Source organism: Aethalodelphis obliquidens, unplaced genomic scaffold (assembly GCF_003676395.1).
Source record: "Aethalodelphis obliquidens isolate GAN/ISIS:26980383/991018 unplaced genomic scaffold, ASM367639v1 scaffold89, whole genome shotgun sequence".
Taxonomy (NCBI): Eukaryota; Metazoa; Chordata; class Mammalia; order Artiodactyla; family Delphinidae; genus Aethalodelphis; species Aethalodelphis obliquidens.
In genome coordinates, this window is record NW_020838033.1 from 4,850,277 (window position 1) to 4,868,946 (window position 18,670).

At 50.4% G+C, this 18,670-nt stretch overlaps 1 pseudogene; it reads right to left on the minus strand.

The window, feature by feature from the left end:
- Positions 1 to 570: 570 nt before the first annotated feature.
- LOC113613724 (methylsterol monooxygenase 1-like) lies at positions 571 to 2,464 on the minus strand (annotated as a pseudogene).
- Positions 2,465 to 18,670: the final 16,206 nt, after the last annotated feature.

An 18,670-nucleotide genomic window follows, 5' to 3' on the forward strand; every position in this document is an offset into this window, starting at 1 on the left:
TCTGCTCTCTGGGGAGTACACTGGGTGGGCCCCAGTGCAGGTGTGCACATGCTTCCTATTAGAACACCCTTTTCCTTTCCCACCCCTTCTTCCCTCGTGACAGACAGAGTCTGCATCCCTCTGACCAGGGCTAAGTCACGTGACTCCTCGGGACCAAATAATTTGTCCTTGGCTTTGGGACATAATTTGGTGATTTTTATACCTCAGGGTTAAATCTGAGAAGAAAATCAGCCACCTGTAACCAGTCACAGACAGGCTGGGGGCTCAGCACTGCGACCCTCGAGCCTGCCCAGCTGCGGGGAGGGGAGGAGCGTGGCTACTCCTAGGGACATCAGCGCCTGTGCCTTACCCCTGGCCAGAGCAGCCAAAGCTGCTGGATCATCTGTCCAGGGCCTGGCCTGGAGAAGGGGGCCCTGGCCAGCTCGGGGGAGGACGGGGGTGCTGCTGGTAACCCTGCATAGCCCGAGGCCCAAGGTGAGCTCATCGGATGAGCAAGGCCTCCTGCTAAGCCTAGTGGGTGACTAAGAGGACACTCTGTGCTCTCACAAATCCCCGGCCCCTGCCGGTACACCCGCCCTGTCTTCACTTCTTCTTTTTTTTTTCTTTTTCAAACAAAATCACGTTTATTTCAATAGCTCCAAGTGCAAATACAGCAAGTCAGTACACAGAGTTTCAAGATACAGCTTTAAGTATAATGAAAACTTGATAGGCAAAAAAGAAAGGGTAAATAGTAGAAATAAAGCTCAGTGTTTAAAAAATTCAAGTAACCTGAAACCCTTTAGACTAAAATAATCTTTCATCAATTCAGAAATGCCTTAATTTATAGATAAGAGTAGTGCATTGCAATCAAAACGGACTTCTCAAAGAAAGAGAATCACCGCAAACTGGTCCGCTCCAGATAAGAGTAGAAATTCCCGGTGCTGGCTGTTTCAGAGTCAGCATTCACTCACACTATACAGATTGGTGTGGTTCAACCCCTGGCATTTGATCTTTAAGCAAATTCCAAAAAAGTGTTTAAAGTTCAATGCCACTAAGAGTTCTTGAAATGGTCACTATATATTTAAAAGGTTTGAAGACCAATTTCAGCTTCAGGCCTATGGTACAACTTGGGGAAAAGACATACATTAATATTCCTTCCATCACTAAAATCCTTTTTGTAAGGTTAGCAACATGGCCTTTAAAGCTTCCTCAGGGAAACTGTACTTAAACATATAAAAGTTCCCACTAGGGAGATAATTAAAAGTTGTTAATGTTCTTTTTAACACTTAGCAACCAAGACACATATTTATTTCCACTCCCCAGAAGCAATGTTAGCTACTAGCTTCAATTCAGGAAAAGTGTAACTTGAGGAAGGTTTATGTGAGGTGTTTATTCAGTCTTTTTCTCAACCTTCTTCATCTTCTCATTGTAGGCAATTAATTGAGAGTCTGTTCCAAAAAGTCTATCCCACCATGTAAATGTCGAAGCATAGTTTCCAATGAAGTTCACGTGGTGGAAATTGTGATGCTGAGATAGAAAAGAATGAGATTTAAAGGGTTGAGAGGAATGTCATAAGCACTATGGACATCAACAGTTTCTGTAAAATAAACGGTCACCCAGGCCCAAAGAAGAATAACAGGATCACATAAAAGCATGATTCCAGGGTTTCCCTGGTGGCGCAATGGTTGAGAGTCTGCCTGCCGGTGCAGGGGACATGGGTTCGTGCCCTGGTCCGGGAAGATCCCACATGCCGCGGAGCGGCTGGGCCCATGAGCCATGGCCGCTGAGCCTGCGCGTCTGGAGCCTGTGCTCCGCAGCGGGAGAGGCCACAACAGTGAGAGGCCCACGTACTGCAAAAAAAAAAAAAAAAAAAGCATGATTCCATTGAAATATCCAGTTCCAAGAATTAGGGTTTCCAGAGGATGTGCATATTCACCTTCCATTCCAAATGGCGCCTGAAGCTCACGACAAATTTTATGAATATACTTATGTATTCTTTTGTGGTGTAAGAGCCTATGCAGGAAGTAGTGCCATGTATCCTCAATCACTGCACAGCCAAAGCATCTTGCCAAAAGCATGTACCATCTTGGCATTGTTTCCCAATCATAAGGAATATTGAAATACTCTGTAAAATAATAGGTTCCACAAATCAAAGAAGCTGGACACAAAAATGATTAAAGAGAAATACTTTAAAATATTTCCATTGATTTCCCCATGTTTCTGCTTTATCCTTTTGAATTTTGTACTTTTTCATGTAAGGTATAGATTGAAACAAAAATCCAGGTAAACAGAACAAGAAATAAAGGACTTCATGAACTATGAGGGATCCCCATGTTGCAATCTGGAACTTTGTATAATTATTCAACATATAGTTCCAAGCATTTTAAAATGGTTCCTGCAGAGGATTCTCAGGTAAAAGTGCATCTCCATATCCCACAGCCAGGGATGCTGAACTAAAGATGCTGATACTTTCATTTGTTGTCATTTTTCAAATCTCAGCAGACAGCCTCATAATTCTGCACACCACTGGGTCTGCGGCCGCCGCCTCCGGAGCTTCGCTAGGCACCCCTGTCTTCATTTCTTGAGCTTAGTTCTGTTGTCACTGACGGTACCAGGCAGCCCTTTGCATACAGCACCCCTGGAGCCACATGTGGCCAAAGGGTGTGGCATTCATGGCAACACCATGTGTCTGTTCTTCAAATTCAATTCCTTTCCCTCCTGGGCACATAGTAAGACTACATTTCCCAGTCTCCCCTGCAGTCAGACAGAATCATGGGCTGAGTTCTGGCCAGTGGAATGTGGCTGAAGAAATGTAAACCATGCCATGTCCTGGTCTGACCTCTGAAAACTTCACCGTGGCTCACTGTCTTCCCCTGTCCGGTGGCCGGATGTGGAGGACCCAGGGGAGGATGGCAAGGCCCTTACTACAGTGGGCTGTAAGGGGCTTGAGTTCCTGAAGAGCTATGAGTAACAGAGCCTATGCCCATTGCACCTGTCTGAGAAAGACATTTTTATAAGTGAAGGCATGGAAACACTGGAGTGGGTACAGCAGGTGACAGTCCGAGTAACAGTGTCTGACCCCAGATGAGAAGTCAGGGGGGTTGAATTCTTTACGATTTTTTTTTTTGGCCATGCCACGTGGCTTGTGGGATCTTAGTTCCCCCACCAGGGATTGAACCCGGGCCCTCGGCAGTGAAAGCACTGAGTCCTAACCACTGGACCGCCAGGGAATTCCCAAATTCTTTAAGATTTTTTAGTGTGGGAGTTACAGGTTTAGTCTCTGGAGCTGGACACCCAATTTCTCCCATAGATGGACCACGTGACTCTGGGAAAATTGATGAATGTTTCTGAGCCTCAGTTTCCTCACTTGTGAATGTATGCGCACCACAGGGTGTTTGGAAGTTATGTACAGCGATGGGCACACTAGGTTCGTTGGCCCTGCTGGACTATGAGGGGTCCTCCAAGGCAGGGATGGCTTTTGATTCATCTCTCTGGGTCCCTGCTGGGCCTGGCACAGTGTCCAATGTCCAGTGGCCCCTGCCCAGGAGGCTCCTTGTCTGGAGAGGACTCAGAGCTCTCAGCTGTACCCTAAAGCAGGCTGGGATGTGCCATAGAGGAGAGGTACCAGCAAAGTGCTGTCCAGGGGAGATTAATTTGGCCTGGGTTTCAGGCTGAGGACTTCATGGAGGAGGTGGCATTTCATCAAGTCCTTGAAGGAGAAAGGGTGGCATTTGTATCACAGATGTCGACAACGCTTGCTCTAGGTTAAGCAAAGTTCCCATGAGTTAAATCCTGAGGTAGAAAGAGCTGGACATGCTGGGCTGGAACAGGCTCCCACTAACAGTTTCAAGGCCTGGGGGGAAGATTTCAAAAGGAGGCAGTGGTAGGCAGAATTCTGAAGATGTCCCCATCCTAAGACCCCATTTCCTGGTTACTCAATCAAAAACAAATCTAGGGGGGCTTCCCTGGTGGCGCAGTGGTTAAGAATCCACCTGTCAATGCAGGGGACACGGGTTCTAGCCCTGGTCCGGGAAGATCCCACATGCCCTGGAGCAACTAAGCCCGTGTGCCACAACTACTGAGCCTGTGCTCTAGAGCCCGCGAGCCCCAACTGCTGAGCCCGCGTGCCACAACCATTGCAGCCCGTGTGCCTAGAGCCCGTGCTCCGCAACAAAGAGAAGCCACCGCAATGAGAAGCCCGCACACGGCAACAAAGAGTAGCCCCTGCTTGTCGCAGCTAGAGGAAGCCCGCGCACAGCAACAAAGACCCAAAGCAGCCAATAAATAAATAAATAAGTAAATTTAAAAAACAGAAAAAAAATCTAGGTACTCTATGAAGGAATTTTGCAGATATCGTTAAAGTCCCAAGTCAGTTGGCTTTAAAATATGGAGATTAATTAGATGGGTCTGACCTAATCAGATGAGCCCTTTAGAAGAAGAAGAGCATTTTCTCCTCTCTGGTAGCAGAATAGGACGTTAGAGAGATTGAAAGCACGAGAAGGATTTCAGTCAAGAGCAACTCTCAGCTGACAGCCAGCAGGGAAATGGGAACCTCAGTCCTACAACCACACGGAACTGGATTCTGCCAACCATCTGAACGAGTCTGGGAGCGGATTCTTCCCCAGAACCACCCGATAAGAGCCCACCTTGCTTTTGGCCTTGTGGGAGCAGAGAACCCAGCTGAACTCACCCAGACTTCTCACCGCAGAGCTGTGAGTTAATAAATGGGTATTTTTGCCACTCAGTCTGTGGTCATTTGTTATGCAGCAACAGAAGACAAATACAGACGAATACCACAAGTCTAAATATTCCAAAGCCAAAAGTCAAGCTTACAAACTGTTAATCAAATATGGTCTACCCATCTATCTTGACATATATACCTTCATAATGACCTTGAAGGCCAGGGCCAAATTCGTAATTCTGATGATTTAGAACTCTGTGCCAGCAGGTAGCTGCCCAGGGAGGGCTTGCCCTTGGGTCCCAGTCCCTGGCCTGTGGTCTGACCCCTCTTCTCTTGTCATTCCTGCTTCCATCCGGCACCAGGAGGGCTGGAGAGCCCAGGCCAGATGACCTAAATACTGTTCACTCCCCCTGCAAATAGCTGTCCCTTGCCTGGCCCTGGGGCCCAGGGTGTGGTTTGCCTTTAGGAAAAGGAACCTGGAGAATCTGAGGACTGTTCAGGCTGGAACATGATTGTCCTTGGTGTGCCATGTATGGTCTAGAAGGGAGGCCACAGCTCCGGTGGGAACATCCACTAGGACCTTCTGACTCCTCCTTCCCCTGGGGTGGCCAGAGCAGGATTGCTCTACAGCTGGGGACACAGGGCAAGGGTCTTGCCTGTCTCTCTTTATGTGTGTTAAAATACATATAAAGTTTACCGTAAGTGACATTTGATACATTCACAATGTTGTGCAACCACCTCCTCTATCTAGTTTCAGAACATTTTCATCACCCCAAAAGGAAACTTCCAGACCCATTAAGCAGCCACTCCCAACTCCTCCCTCCCCCAGGCCCTGACAGCCACTAATCTGTGCTCTGTCTCTATGGACTTACCTGGTCTGGGTATTTGATATAAATGGAATCATACACTCTGTGGTCTTTTGTGACTGGCTTCTTTCAATTAGCACATGATTTCAAGTTTCATCCGTGTTTTTGCATGAATCAGTACTTCATGCCTGAAGTAGTGGCAGAATAATATTCTTTTGGATGGACAGACCACATGTGCAGTGGCCTTTCTGGCCAGGGTCTAAGACGGTATCGGGCTGGGGATTGGGGAAAGTCAGCCGGTGGTTCTGCACCTTTCTTCTTTTCTCCTCTGTGACTTTTGGGGTCTGACCATTTAGAATACGCTGCCGGGGCCTGGGGACGCAGGGAGACAGCCAGTCTCACCTCCTCCCCTAGTCTTTGCAACCTGATCCCGAAATCCCGCCCAGTGGTGGTGGGGGCATCAGACACAGCTGGTGTGGACCCGTCCCAGGAGGATGCCCCTGTTTTGGGGTTTCCAGCTGTCTCCGGGTCGGGGGGGCCCCAGCTGAATCCATTAAAAGCTGGAGTCCTTCTCTGGTGACAATTCTGAGGTCACACGGGGTGGAGAGGCTGCTGGTGGGGGAAGGGGTGCATGGCCTCGGGAGCTGGGATTGCTCAACCACTGGGACTGGAAGGCAGTGGGAGTGCAGCCTGGCACCGGGCGAAGTCGGCTCCACGCCCAAAGAGATGCTTAGATCTTCACTTGCGGGGCCTGTTTAATTCCACAGAGAAATTTAATTCCACATTGTTTGTTCTCTGCTCCGCAGACGCCTCAGCTGAGGAAACCACGGAAATCTCATTTGAAAAAGAATTTGGCCCCTGGAGACCCCTCCCCATTTGCTGGTGGGAGGGGGCCAAGACTTCAGTTGCCCTCACACCAGCAAACTCCAAACCACAGAAATGCAGTGGGGTCACCTGGGGACAGAGGGAGGGTGGCTGGACAGTGGGTGGGCAGTGAGCCAGTGGGCCTGTGTCACACGGGGGTCTGCTGTTTTGTGACAGGAGTTCTGGGCTCGGAGCCCCCAGACCTCAGTGTGGATCCAGGCCCTGCCACTCTGGTCTGGGATCTCGGGTGGTCACGTCTGTGGTTGACCACGCTCACCTGGCCACTTGGGGACTCTGCCAGCCTCCGGCGAGGAGCTGAGCTTAGCGGTGAGGGAAGCCACAGATGGGATTGGGGGCGAGGCAGGGAGGGGAGGAGGTGAACCGGTCTCGGGCTGTGCACCCACAGGCGTCTTCTAGTACCAGGGGACAGAAACCGCATCGCTTATGGCATCCACCAGGGGTCAAGCAGTGCAGCGGGCACGTTAGCGTCGTTCAGGGCATTTCTCTTTACAGCAGCCTCGCAGAGTGGCCGCCGTTATTCTCTTTTACAGATGAGGAAGCTGCGGAAGGTAAAGGGACTCACCTAGGGCAACAGGTACCGAGGGCAGAGGCTGGGCAGTGGGCAGTCATCCCCGAACACTGTGTTCTTCCACATCATGTCACTAGTCCCTGGTTTGGCCCTCAGTCTTGTTTCTTGGGGGGATTACAGCCAAAATCATTGTGTATTTTTTTTTTGACTTTTTTTTTTTTTTTGGCCGCACCACGTGGCTTGTGGGATCCTAGTTTCCTGACCAGAGGTTGAACCCACGCCCTCGGCAGTAAACGCACAGCGTCCTAACCACTGGACTGCCAGGGAATTCCCCAAATCATAGTATTTTTGAGGCGGAATGGACCTGGTTCAAGTTGTCATTTTACAGGTGGGGAAATTGATGCCCACGAAGGGGAAGCGACTTGTCCAGAGTCACCCACCAGACAGCAGATCGCTGGCCCCATTTGGCCCATGTGGGTAGAGCCCAGTAGCCCTGAAGTCAAGACTGTCTGTAGTGCCCAGTGAGATAGAAACTCCTCGCTCTGCCCAGGTTCAAAGCCTGTCTATTGGTCTGACCTTGCCTCTGGTCCTGAGAGAGCGTGGATGGCTCAGTGCAAACTGTCCCCACTGTCCTGACGACTCCGAGTCCTGTGGACAAGGTTCAGTGCTGTGCAGGGAGATGAAGGGCCACTATGTGCTTTCTCATCTTAACAGGTCAGCATCACCTGTGTTGACGTGAGGGTGGGAAAGAGTCCAGCTTCCCATCTCAGCTTGGTCACTGTCCAGCAGTGTCACCTGAGCCTGGTCACTTCATTGGTTGGTCAATATTTATGGAGGGTTTTCTGGGAGCAGTTTGTGTGCTAGTTTCTGAGGAAAACAAAGATGAAATAATGCCTTGCCCTCAAAGAGCTCTCACAGGGGAGGCAGATCTGTGGTTAAACAACAATTTCATGACGCCCTTGCTCTGAAGGAGGATGTTTAAGATACGGTGGGAGCTTGGGGGGAATCGGGGTGGGCTTTCCAGAGGAGGCAGAGTTGAGCTGAGACTGAAAGGATGGTTTGCCAGATGGACAAGGCAGAGGATGTTGAGTTTGGAGAGTGGATTTAGCAAAGGAATGGATTTGTGTCAGGGGAATTAGGAATAATTTAGAATAGTTGGAGCGTATGTGGTGGGATGGTAGTCATGATGGCGTGGGATGTTAGGTTGGCTAGGAGGGGATGGGAAAGCCTTTCTGCCACACAGAAGTGTTTGACTCCATCCTCAGGGCAGCTGGGGAGGCATCAAGGGTTTCGATCAGGGGACAAATCCAGCCAGATCTGTGTTTTGGAAGGTTCGACTGGGCTGTATCAGGGATGGCCTGATGGGGGGTGGGAAAGGCAGCCAGGGCGCCAATGTGTGGATCTGGGTTAAAGCAGTGGGGTACCCTCAGGCTGGGAGTGATGGAGAAGACCAAGGGGTGATGGGATTGAGGGGCTGTGATCAACTGGTTGTAGGCAGTGGGGAGAGGGAGTTGGTTTCTGGCTCGGGTGACTGGGTAATTGGGATTCCATTCATACTAATAGGGAAACTGGAGGTGGAGGTTTGCTGGTGGGGGTGGAGATTCATGTGAATTAAGTTTAGGATCTGATGACTTGAGGTGCTCATGGGACATCCAAAGGGAGAGGTCTGGCTGATGGTTGGTTGACTTAAGGATTTGGAGGCCAGGGGAAAAGTGAAAACTGGAGTTAGAGATTTCGAGGTCATCACCCTAAATCAAATGCAGATGAGTTAAGGGACCACAGAATGCTCTGGACACGGTACAGGTTGATTTTGGCAGAAACGGTCAGTGCCCTGTCCATATCCCCTTGGCATTGCAGCCCTGTAGCTCTTCCAGATGGCTTTCTCTGCAGTGGAAGCAGGCCTGGCCTGTGCAAGAGACAGGCCAGGAGTGTCCCCAGGAGCAGGCTCAGCCAGTGAAAGATGAGACCTAGATGATGGAAACCAGAGCTCTTCTCCCTTAGGAAGCTCTGTTCCTTGCGGTCTCCTGGAGGTCCCCGGTGGGAGGCGCTCATTAACCCCCCTCTACTGGCTCCTACCCTTCTCTGTGTCACTTTTCCATTTTCCTACCAGTGTTTCCTGGGATCACCCCCCAAGTAAGTGACTGGCACGCTCATTCTTTTTTTTTTTTTTTTTTTAGCGGTACGTGGGCCTCTCACTGTTGTGGCCTCTCCGACGCGCAGGCTCAGCGGCCATGGCTCACGGGACCAGCCGCTCCGCGGCATGTGGGATCTTCCCGGACCGGGGCACGAACCCGTGTCCCCTGCATCGTCAGGCGGACTCTCAACCACTGTGCCACCAGGGAAGCCCCCCTTATTTTTTTTTAATTGGAGTACAGATGATTTACAATTTTGTGTTAGTTTCAGGTGTGCAGCAAAGTGATTCAGTTATACATATATACGTATTCATTCTTTTTCAGATTCTTTTCCCATATAGGTTATTACAGAATATTGAGTAGAGTTCCCTGTGCTATACAGTAGGTCCTTTTTGGTTATCTATTTTATATCAGTAGTGTGTGTATGTTAATCCCAAGCTCCTAATTTATCCCCTCCCCACCCCATGTTTCCCCTACGGTCACCATAATTCTGTTTTCAAAATCTGTGAGTCTGTTTCTGTTTTACAAATAAGTCCATTTGTATCATTAAAAAAAAATTAGATTCCACACGAGTGATATCATATTTGTCTTTCTCTGACTTACTTCACTTAGTATGATAATCTCTAAATCCATCCATGTTGCTGCAAATGGCATTATTTTGTTCTTTCTTATGGCTGAGTAATATTTCACTGTATATATGTACCACATCACCACATCTTCTTTATCCATTCCTCTGTCATTGGACATTTAAGTTGCTTCCATGTCTTCGCTATTGGAAATAGTGCTGCAGTGAACATTGGGGTGCATGGCATACACATTCTTTTTTTTTTTTTTTTGGCCGCACCAAGCGGCATGTGGGATCTTAGTTCCCCAACCAGGGATCGAACCTGCGCCCCCTGCAGTGGAAGCGCTAAGTCTTAACCACTGGACCACTGGGGAAGTCCCTGGCATGCACATTCTTGCTGTAGAGTCTGCCACGGGGAAACCCAGCCCAAGATACCAGTTTGCTCAACTGGGATGAGAGTCTGCTTTGACCATTTCCTACCTGTCTTGACCCCCAGCTGGCCTGGAAGCGGCTCGCAGGTGCTTTTAGCTTTGTGTCACCAGAACCAAGACAGCCAGATCAAGGGATGACCTGGCGAGCTGCTGTTGAATACAGGAATGACTAAACCCATCAGTGGCTTCTTGTTGCCTTTCAGAGGCCAAACTCTCCAACAAGCCCCACAAGACTCCTTCCTGCCTCTCCATCCTCAAGTCATCCCATCCTCCTGTCTGCTCTCCAAACTGCAGGCCTCTGCTCTCCTTCCCTTAAAGTTTCCATGCTCCTTCCTTCCAGATGGCCCACATAGTTCTCTCTGCCTGTCTCTGCCCCACGCTGGACCTCTCAAGATAGGCCTATTTAACAGCTTCTCCCCCTCCCCCTCCTTCACCCCTTCCCTCTCCTCCTCCCTCAAGCATCTTCTCCCCAGGGAAGACTTCCCTGACCACCCTTCCCCAGCCCAGACCAGACGGGGCTTGTACCATTCCATTCTCCGTAGCACTCTGTCCCTGCATGCTCCCTATCACAGACTTTCGTTATGGGCTTATGGAATTGGTTAAATAATATTTATTTTAGACTAGTATTTCTCAAACCTTTTTTTTTTTTTTGCGGTACGCGGGCCTCTCACTGTTGGGGCCTCTCCCGTTGCGGAGCACAGGCTCCGGACGCGCAGGCTCAGCGGCCATGGCTCATGGGCCCAGCCGCTCCGCAGCATGTGGGATCTTCCCAGACCGGGGCACGAACCCGCGTCCCCTGCATCGGCAGGCGGACTCTCAACCACTGCGCCACCAGGGAAACCCTCTCAAACCTTTTTGATCATGACCAACGGTAAGAAATACATTTTATGCTGGTATCCAGTTCACATAATACATATACAACTGAAACAGTGCTTTTCCTGTTCCTTCTACTATGTGGGATACAGTGATATTTTCCATTCCATCCCATCCCATTCCATTCCATTCTGTATTTCATTTCTAAAACTACTGGCAATGACTCACTAAATGGACTGCAACCTTGCCACTTAAAAACTGGTCTGGACACTAAGCAAGATGCTTGTGAATTCAGGAGAACAGGGGTCCAGTTCACTTTTACTCATCACTGTAGCCTCAGGGCATAGCACGGAGCCTGGCACAGAGAGAGGTGCTCCATCAATATTTGCTGCATGACCTATGATAATGTATGAATCCGGGTGAATAAGTGAATGAATTGCCTACCCCACCCAGACAGGAAAGTGTGGCTTTGATCTGATTCTTCCGTTACTGAAAAAACCAGCCCACTTCCTGTGACTTTGATCTGCAACCTTCATTCTAAACTGCCCTGCCTCAAGCCAACAGCTCCCAGCAGCTCATTTCCTGCTTTTTGGCCACCTTATCTCCCTCTCTAAATATTCCTCAGCTTTCCCTTTCCCTTTTGGTGGAATGCACGCCTCTCCCCACCCCTGTTCCTCCTCCCTACACCTTTGGCACAGGGTGGGGCTCACCTCTTGGGTCAGGTACTTCCCAAGTTTCAGCCCACTGGGGTGCAGAACATTTCTAGGTCAGGTGTGTCCCTCAGCTGGGGCTGGGCAGTGGTCTATATCCTGCTGATAGACTTTGGGGCAGGAGGGGAATAGACATTGATGAAAGAACCGTGCATATGTATAATTACAAATGGTGAAAGATGCTATGAAGGAAAAGCTGTGGTTGCTTTGAGAATATGTAATGGGGAACCTGCTTCTGGGAAGTCAGGGAGGGCTTCTCCAAGAAGGAGACAATTAATCTGACGTCCAAAGACAATAGGAATTAGGCAGGCAAAGAGTGTGAAGGCAGAGAGAAAGAGCTGGCAGGTGGAAGAAACTGTAAGTGCAAAGGTCCTGAGGTAGAAGTGATAGTAGTCCACTTGAAGAGCCAGAGACAATCAGTGCAGCTGGTACACAAAGAATGGGGCTTACAATGACAAGGCTGGAGAAGTAGCCAGGGCCCAGCCCTTGCAGACCGGGTTAGATATTTTAGATCTATCTCAAGAGCAGTGGGAACAGCAGTATCTGAAGAAGCATGATGACACTGTTTTGAAAGATCCTTTGGCTGTGGTATGCCTGAAGGATGGGACTGGTGGTCAAGAGAGGAAGCTGGAAGACTAGTTCCAAGGTGGTGGCAGGTCCGAGACGGTGCAAGCTTTAGGGTGGTGGTGTTGATGCGGGTACGTGACCGGCCTTAAGAAATACTGTTCCTAGTAGGTTTCTCAACACTTGTAAACACCCATCGTGAGTCTGCTCTGAGCAAAGTGCCCTGGGGAGCCGGAGCCAGGCTGGGCTCTGCCTTCAGGCAGCTCATTGCCTGTCTTGGAGGACAGGCTGGAGGCAGATCAGCCAGGGTGTAGTGCCAAGTGCTCAGGAGAGTCAGCTGGCACGTGTCCAAGGCGCATGGCCGGGGGAGACCACGCACCTGCAGTGGATGCTTTCCTGCAAACACTGTTTGAGCTCATTTGAGCTCCGGGCAGAAAGAAGTCAGGGCTCTGGGAGAGGAGTTCATTAAGGTCTCCTCCTGACCCTACCAGCATTTACTGGACTCTTGGCCCCGGGCATCTTCCCTGAGCCACACAAGGGCCTGTCTCCAAAGGCCCTTTTCTGGGAGTAGTGGCACCTGAGGGTGTGCGGAGGCACAGGAGTCTCCCAGGTGCCGGGGCAGCTGAGCCCACTAGGCCAGGTGAGGGCTTCTCCTCTCTCCCTGCCTCTGAGTCACTTCCCTTGGAAGCGCAGTCCTTGGGAACACCACTTATTCACGGAGTCTCCACCCTCAGCTGCACCCTGCCCTGGGGGAGGGAGTTGTGGTGGAGTCCTGAGGTGTCTCAGTGAGCAAGCCTGACCCAACCCCTGCTACACCCCAAGGAAGGCCTGGGTCTCCCCCTTGGAGCGGAGCTCCCTAAGGGCAGGGCTGTTTCTTTGTCTTGAAACTGGGGCCTTGAGGAACGTTCCCTCCCAGAGTCCTGGTTGCCAGGTAACTCCCTGCCACCCGCAGGCCCCCCAGGAGGCTCTGAGGAACCCTCCTGATGTACGGCGTGGTGAGTGGCGGGGGCGGGTTTGTGGGGCTGCAGCTCTGTCTCCCCATCCGTCCGTCCTCCTGGTGCCGAGGACTGTCTGTGGTTCTGGCAGGGCTCAGGCCTCAGGCTGTGGGGCGCATTCGCTGGCTTCGAGGCGCTTCTCCACTCATTTCATTCATAAAGCCCCAGGGCCCACTCCCTGCTGTGGCTGGCGCTGGGGTCTGGATTTATGGTGATGCTGGGGACACATGGAGTTCAGGCCTCTGATCTCGGGCTGGTTTTCCCACTGCCTTCCTTGCCTCTGGCTCCCTCCTTGGCCTCATGGGTTTGCTTCACAGACCAGTCAACAGACCTGCACAAGGAGGGGAAGAACGTCTTCCTGGAAGGTCGGAGGGAAAAGAGACTCTGCTGACCAGCACCTGGGGCTCTAGGAGCAGCCCCACCACTGATCTTCAGCACTGAGGGCCCAAGGTCATCCAATCCAGCCCCCTGCCTTCCTTCCAGGGTAGGATTCTCCAATGTGAGCGGTGAACTGAACAGCCTCAAATCCTTGCTCTGGTCTCACTACCTTTGGGCATCCGCCCAAAGTGCTCAGGTCACAGGGAAGGGTGCGTGAGGGACTAGAACACCTGCTTCCCTTAGTACTCTCGGTCTTTGGATGAAGTGTCCTGGTGGGGTAGGAGATAGATAGGCCCCAGACTGAGCAGTTGCAACTGGTCTCCTGCTGACAGAAGATACCAGCAGGAGCATCGGGTCCTGATTAGGTGAAAGCCCAGCCTGACACCTGCACAGAAGGGGTCCTCAGTCTAGGGGAGGGACGAAAGGAGGAAGGAGTCACCAGCCCATAATATGTCCTGTCAACCTCCCAGAAACCTTTGTGCTGGAATATGCACGTGCACACCAGGAAGGACTCTGAGTCAGAACAAATATGGGCACAAGCAAGATGATTAGCCAGAGACAACCCAGAAAGCCCATATGGGCAACTTAAGCCACCCCTGTTGTGAGCAGCTCACTCCAGGTTCACCCGCACATGCTCTTCCTCATGTACTTTGCTACTAATAAACACTGTCTCGATTTCACAATCTTGATCTCTTTGCTGAATTCTTTCTTCAAAGAAGACCAGGACCAAGGTCCTTCTTCCAGGCATTCCACCGCCAGAATCAGTGGAGCTAGAGGGCTTTAAAAGAGGCGATGGAGTTTAACAGCTGTGCAGAGGTGACAAGAGAAGAGAGAAGGCAGTTAACTGCCAACAAGCATCATTCAGTGGCATCTTCTACGTTCGACATGGAACCGACGTGTAGGTGAAGCAAAATCCCTCCTGGAACCCAGGGATGCTCACCTCTTGTGAGAAGGTCCAAGGGCACGGGGGCAGCCCATGTCTTTGAGGACCTCCGAGATACCCCACACAAACTCCCTTCTGGAAGAACTGGGGAAATAACTCTTGGTAGTAGCATCTGGATCGGGCAGGGTCGAACCACGGCAGGTAAAAGACAGAGGAGATTCAGAAAGTTCAGATACTGAGCAGGGAGAGGTGTCCAGTGACGGAGGCCTCAAGGAGAAGCCAGATTTTCAATACTTCTGGGGTCAAGAGCTGCGGAACCCAGGAGCAGTGAAGGTGAGACAACTCCCCTGGCCCATCTTCATCCGCCACCTGGGAACCTCCTGAATAGAGAGGGAAATCCCGATTTAAACACACACAACAGAAAATGCTTGCAAACAAACCCTGTACAAAGATATTCCTCAGAAAGAAGGGAGGATGCCGGACCCTTTCTTCAGATGGAAGCTTGCCAGTCAGTGTAGACCAATAAGACAAAGGTAATCCAGTTAAAGGGGGCTGGGCATGGAGGAGAGGGGTGAGTGCCCCAACTGTTCAGGGCCCTCTGTCCTCCTGTCTTGTCCCCTTCCCCCCACTGGGGTTCTATACCCTGTGATATGTTCCCACCTCTTCCTGGGCAGTGGAGGAAGACCGCCCTGGGTGTGGGCTTGTGACAGAGCAGGAAGAGGTCCCCAGCGGTCCCCTGCCCAGCGTTCAAATCCCCACCCCACAGTGTGGTCATTGCCTGCATCCCTCCATTTGCGGAGCCCAGGAAAGAGCCAGCTGGACAAGCTCCCTGGGTCTACCCTGAGGAGCCCATGTCCAGAGTCACTTGGGAGCTCCAGAAAGAAAAGAGGGAGGTGTCAAAGGCCGTCTGAAGCACCATTTTCAGGTGGGTTGGGGGTGTGGGGTACAGGTGTGTCTACCCCTCCCCAGCAGCCGGGGTGGCTGCAGGTTGTGGAAGGAGTCAGAAGGTCTGGGTGTCAGCCTGGTGGTGAAACTTCTTTGGGTCTCAGTTTTCTCAATTGTAAAATTGGCAAAATTCTCTGCTACACCAGCCTGGTGTTGCTGAAGACAGAACCTTCACGTTCTGTAACACGACGCCCGTGAGTGAATTATGCTTTCAGGCTGGTCCCCAGGAGCCCCCGGGCCCACTCTGACCCTGTGTATCTTCCTTAGCGTTGGAGGCATCCTCACAGTCCTCCCTGAACCTCCCCGGAATGAGCAGCTCCTTGTGGAATGTCCTCCCACACTGGGAAGTGTGGGCAGTGGACAACGGCGGAGGGGAACTCCCCGTGGTCACCTCACTGACTCCCCAGATGCACAGACACAAACACATACGTATCCTGAGGTACTGAAGAAAAATTTGCCTCACCCTGGAGATGCTTTCCACAGAGCCATGAGTCACCCGACTCCTTCACTCTGGGCACCCTGCTAATTGATATTTGTCCTTTCAGGGACCACATCTCCCCTTGCACAGAAGCCAGAAGGCGTGGGTTCAAGTCCCTCTTGCCTCATGGATCAGTGGCATGCCACTGGTCACGTGTTACTTGCTAAACTCAGTGTTTTTCATCTACAGAATAAGGACAATGTGTCAACCAATATATATATATGACAGGATGGAAATTACTAGTGTATGAGTGTCCTTTCCCAGGCATTCCCTTCTCCCTGCCCGTTGGAGAAAATTCTGGTTTGGCTGACTCGGTTTCTTTGCCTCCGTTGGCCTCTAAGGAAGGGGCTGATTTGTCAGAAAGATCGTTGGGCAAATGCGGCATAGAGTTGGCAGGATAGAGAGAAGAAGAAAGAGCAGGGGCAAGACGAAGAGAGCAGGAGGCTTTGGGAGCAGCTGCCGTGTATGAGGGAGAAGAGCGGATGGGCAAGAAGACTGAAGAAGCATCTCTGGGATCTATGAAGCCCTTTTGTTCGGGTTCAGGCATTTCAAGTCAACAAACCGAGTTACTTTGAAATTGTTATTTTTTGGTTGCCACCTTTGATGATAGCACAGCTTTGAGACCGCACCCCTGGGGTATGACCATGTACATATGTCAGATGCTTGGTACACAGTAGGTGCCATGACTGGGGCTGTATCTACTCAACTTTGGGTGATGCTTGTGTGCACCTGTGCAGCCCCCCACTCTGGACTGGGTATTCCCTAGTGTGGGTGTGACCGCATCAGCTGGGGAGCAACTCGAGGGCTGGGACTATACTGTATCTCCCTACCCCACCCCTCATTAGACCAGGGGTTCCTGAAGGACAGGGACTTTGCATTCTTCACGACACCAGTGACCCCCAATATGGGTAGTGTGTGTGAGGCCCCAGAACAGGGTCCCGCTTACAGATAGTGTCATGAGAGATATGACACAAAACAGAGGTTTTGCTTGATGCATGGCCTGACCCTGCCTGTGTCAGAGGTGAAGGCAGAGGGAGGAAGAGGGGAGAGGCCAGAGCCCCAAATGTTTTCCTCTGTCATGTGCTTCCCAAGAAGGCAAAGGAGAATAACGGAGAAGGCATCCTGCCCCAGCCCAGCCCCAGAGCTAAAACATGTCATTCTGGAGGATGAAAAATCCTATCCCCACCCAGTGGGTTCCCATAAATCCAGGTGAGCTCTGTCTGGTCCTCCTGACTCTTGTCTCATGGGGTGGGGAAAGGGACGAGCCAAACCAAAGTTCTGTCTCCCGGAGTTGAACGTGTTGTGTTTGGCACATGGGCAGGACTGGGGGCGGAGGTCATGATGACAACAGCTCAGAAACTCCAACAGGAAAGGAACAAGGTGTCTGCGTCATGGACAAGTTAGAATCTGTCTTTCTGGGTCATGGCTTGGTTTTTGTGTCTCAGCCTGGCCGTTGTTTCAGGCTGTCCCTAATTCAGGTTAGGTTGTTGCAATTCAATTAGATTCCAACATTTATTGAGTGCCTACTATGTGTCAGCTACCACAGTGGGTGCTGGGGGGAAACTTAGGAACAAGATCAGGATGCTGCCTTTGGGGAATCCTTCTCCAGCAGAGGGACAGATGTGCACACAGCTCTCTCTGTCACAGAGAGATTAGAACTACAACGGAGGTGTGAACAAGTGCTAGGGTTGGGTGGGGCACAGAAGAAAGAACTGTGAACCTTCTGGAGGGTGGGAGAAGACTTTGTAAATGTGGGGATGTGTGATCTGAACATTAAAGACTGAGCAGGCTCTCAAAGAGTTAGAGAAGGAGGGAGGTGCAAATAGTGTAGAACAAAGTGGAGCGTGGTGAGAAGCTCAGTATGAAGTGGGGAGGAAGAATAGTCATCAGCATTTACTGAGCACCTACTAGTCACCAGGTTCTGTGCCAGGTACTTTGCATGTATACTGTCTCATTCAATTCTCCCAGTAATGTAAGGAGGTAGGTACCGATGAGTGAAGTAACATTTGGAGAGAACAGATGGTTGAGCCAGGATCTGAATCAGGTTTATTTGACTCCCAATTCCATGCTCTTTTTACTAGGCCAGTGGTTTCTTGAGTATATTCTATGAAATGTTTAAGATTCTGAGGAGATGCTTTAGGGACATGTCTGATTTTAGTTTCATATTTAAAATATATTTTAATCAACACACTCAAATGTGTTATGTAATTAAAAAAAGTTTTCCTTTTTTTTATGCATCTCTCTGCATATTTTTGAATTTCTTGTAAATGTGTCATCTCTTAGAAAGACTTCACACTCTGCTCAGTAAAATTGTAAAATTGTAAAAGAGAACCCAGTCCCATGCCCACCACCCACCACCCCCCATTACAAGGCAGGTGGGACTTCCAGTTTGTGATGGCCAACCAAATGCACATGGGTTTATCTCCTCCTCCTCGGAAATGTCTCAGAAATAAATAATAAACATATAAGTCTTTCCAAAGAAAAGAGTTGGGGGGAGGGCTTTTGTGGACAAGAGAAGTCTCAACAAATTTCTGGTTGAGTGGTTTGATGGAAGAGTTATGACTGAGGAAGAAGGATGGAGATGCTGCAGGCTGGAGGCACATGGCAGGATCTGCAGCCAAGATGGGAGCTGAGCCATCCATGGAAGCCTGAAGAAGTTTGAGATGTGGATATACTCGGTGCAATGAAGGGTGGGAAGTGGGTATGTGGCTGAAAATGGGGATCTAATTGAAAGTCTATAAATGGGACAAAAAATTTCTCTGCCCCTCGTACACAGAGTACTCAGCCAGGTATGCAGAGTGCTCAGCTCTGCCACTCCCTTCCCAATATTCCTCCTCCCCACTAAAAGGGAGGGTCTTCTTTAAAGAAATGAAACTGTCTGAGGAAGACTAGGAGAGCTGGTTTTAAGGTGGTATCC